This window comes from Sorex fumeus, unplaced genomic scaffold (genome assembly GCF_029834395.1).
Source record: "Sorex fumeus unplaced genomic scaffold, SorFum_2.1 ptg000050l, whole genome shotgun sequence".
NCBI classification, from domain to species: domain Eukaryota; kingdom Metazoa; phylum Chordata; class Mammalia; order Eulipotyphla; family Soricidae; genus Sorex; species Sorex fumeus.
The window spans coordinates 18,303,393-18,306,277 of record NW_026606107.1 but is presented as its reverse complement, the minus strand read 5'-3'; the positions used below and the strand labels follow the sequence as shown (position 1 = coordinate 18,306,277).

Sequence of the window (2,885 nt, the reverse complement as noted above, 5' to 3'; positions counted from 1 at the left end):
TGAAAAAATGCTCTACATCGCTAATCATCAGGGAGATGGAAATCAAAACAACAATGAGATCTTATCATTCACCACAGAGACTGGCATACATCAAAAAGAACAAGAACAACCGCTGCTGGTGCGGATGCAGGGAGAAAGGGACTCTCATTAATTGTTGGTTGGAATGCTGACTGGTTTAGCCTTTTGGGAACACAATATTAGTATTCCTCAAAAAACTAGAAATTGATCTTCTGTAAGACCCAAGAAGCAAATATCTTGGTTCTGGGTCGTGGCACCGCTCGGGGTCACAGGGCTGCTGTTTGGCCGGCCCATAGCGGCGGGGGCATGAGGGTGAGCCCGGAAAGCGGTAGCTGAGCCTGTGGGGAGGAACACCAGACCCCGAGGATCCCGAGAGCGTGGAGCTAGGGGTTGCGGGCTGGGAGGTGCGGGGAAGCCGGGCCCGCTCCTCAGGAATGTGTCCCGGGGCCGACCCGGCCCGTAGTTTGGCAGCAGCTTCAGGTAGGTGAACCTGTGAAACAATATGAAGAGGAGAAAATAGCGTTTTAAAGAAATTGGTTCACAGAAAGGATGGCCTTCTTGGACAATCCAATTATCATTCTAGCTCATATTCGACAGTCACATGTGACCAGTGATGACACAGGAATGTGTGAGATGGTTCCCATTGATCATGATGTTGATCTAGAGAAGATTCATCCTCCTCCAATGTCTGGAGACAGTGGGTCAGATATTCAGGGAAGCAATAGTGAGAGTCAGGGCTACGTATATACCCAGTCAGTCGGTATTATCTCAAGTTGGGACTTTGGTATTAAGAGATGCTCAAACACAGCTCAAAGATTAGAACGGCTTTGAAAAGAGAGACAAAACCAGATCAAATGCAAAAATATTCAATGGAAAGAAAGAAATTCTAAGCAATCAGCCCGGGAGTTAAAGTCACTGTTTGAAAAAAGTCCCTCAAAGAGAAACCTCCAATTTCTGGAAAGCAGTCAATGTTATCTGCACACCTGGAACAGTGCCCTCTGCAGCTGAATAACCCTTTAAATGAATATTCCAAATTTGATGGCAAGGGTCATGTGGGTACAACAGCAACTAAGAAGATTGATGTCTACCTCCCCCTGCACTTGAGCCAAGACAGACTGATTCCCATGACTGTAGTGACAATGGTCAGCGCCAGGGTGCAGGACCTGATTGGGCTCATCTCTTGGCAGTATACTAGTGAAGGACGGGAACCGAAGCTCAATGACAATGTGAGTGCCTACTGCCTCTTCATTGCTGAAGACGATGGCTAGGTTGACACAGACTTCCCCCCGGCTGGATTCCAACGAGCCCATTCATAAGTTCGGCTTCAATACTTTGGCCTTGGTTGAAAAGTATTCATCTTCTTGTCTGATCCCCAAAGAGTCCCCTTCATTTGAATAAATGCTGCTCATGAATTCTCCCTTATTCAGGTGGACAACACAAAGGTCACCATGAAAGAAATCTTGCTAAAGGCAGTGAAGCGAAGAAAAGGATCCCAGAAAATTTCAGGCCCTCAGTACTGCCTGGAGAAGCAGAGCTAGCCCAATGTCGCCGTGGACCTGGAGAGCACTTTGGAGAGCCAGAGAGCGTGGGAGTTCTGCCTGGTCCGCGAGAACAGTTCAAGGGCAGACGGGGTTTTCGGGGAGGATTCGCAGATTGACATCACCACCGTGCAGAATATGCTCAGCAGCTACCACTACAAGTTCTTCAAAATCAGCATGATTCACAGACTCCGCTTCACCACAGACGTCCAGTTAGGTATCTCTGGAGACAAAGTAGAGATAGACCCGGTGACGAATCAGAAAGACAGCACAAAGTTTTGGATTAAGCAGAAACCCATCTCAATCGATTCTGACCTGCTCTGTGCCTGTGACCTTGCTGAGGAGAAAAGCCCCACTCACGCGATATTCAAGCTCACGTATCTAAGCAATCACGACTACAAACGCCTCTACTTTGAACCCGATGCTGCTACCATCAATGAAATCGTGCTCAAGGTGAACTATATCCTGGAATCGCGAGCGAGCACTGCCCGGACTAACTATTTTGCTCAGAAACAAAGAAAACTGAACAGACGCACAAGCTTCAGCTTCCAGAAGGAGAAGAAATCGGGGCCACAGTGACAGCGTCCCCCGTCCGCCTGCCAGGGCCCGCCCAGGGCCCACTGTGCGCCTGCAGCCCCAAAGCGGAGCCGGAGGGGCATCGTGGGGGTCCGCAGTGCGACGGGGCAGTCCGGCAGTCCCCAGGGTGTACACAGCCATGCAGACACGTCCTTGCAACTTGATCAAATTTCTTAAACGAAGAACAAAATGTACATTTCTTTTTTTTTCCCCTTTTAATAAACAGGTGTACTCTTTATCACGGTTGGTATGACGGACCATTCTTTGGGGCAGAGGATTGATTATGTTCCTCCCTCTAAAATCTGTTCCCATATTGAACGGGCAGGTTGGAAAAAGCTCCGGCTTGATTGCTTGGAGGAAACTGCGAGGGCCGAGTCGATAGCGTGAACTGGGCCATTTGTTTAAATGAGTGTTGCCAGGGGGGTGACGAGGGACCTGTCTCAGGGTTTTGAGCACGCAGACGTCCGACCCCGAAGTGGTCACCCCCATTTCCTCATAGCCACTGTAGATCCCTTGGCGCGAGCTTCGCGGGGGCATTGGGCAGGGAGCTGGGGCCCTCTGACACCGCCTGCCTCAGGGTTCCCCCAGGCACTGCCTCTGGCCCAGGGCCCTGAGCGACCCCTCCGAGCTGGCCAGCTGAAGTATCTTTTCTAATGTCTTCCATTCCCCACTCAGAAAGAAAAGCGCTTATTTGTAGCTTGCTACCCATCTTTGGATTTTTAGCAATTTTCTACTTAGATATCTTTGGAACAT

The 2,885-nt window shown here is 49.6% G+C and overlaps 1 pseudogene; it reads left to right on the top strand.

Annotated features, from left to right (window-relative positions):
- The first annotated feature begins 317 nt into the window (after positions 1-317).
- On the top strand, positions 318-2,135 carry LOC130032631 (target of rapamycin complex 2 subunit MAPKAP1-like; annotated as a pseudogene).
- The last annotated feature ends 750 nt before the right edge of the window (positions 2,136-2,885 follow it).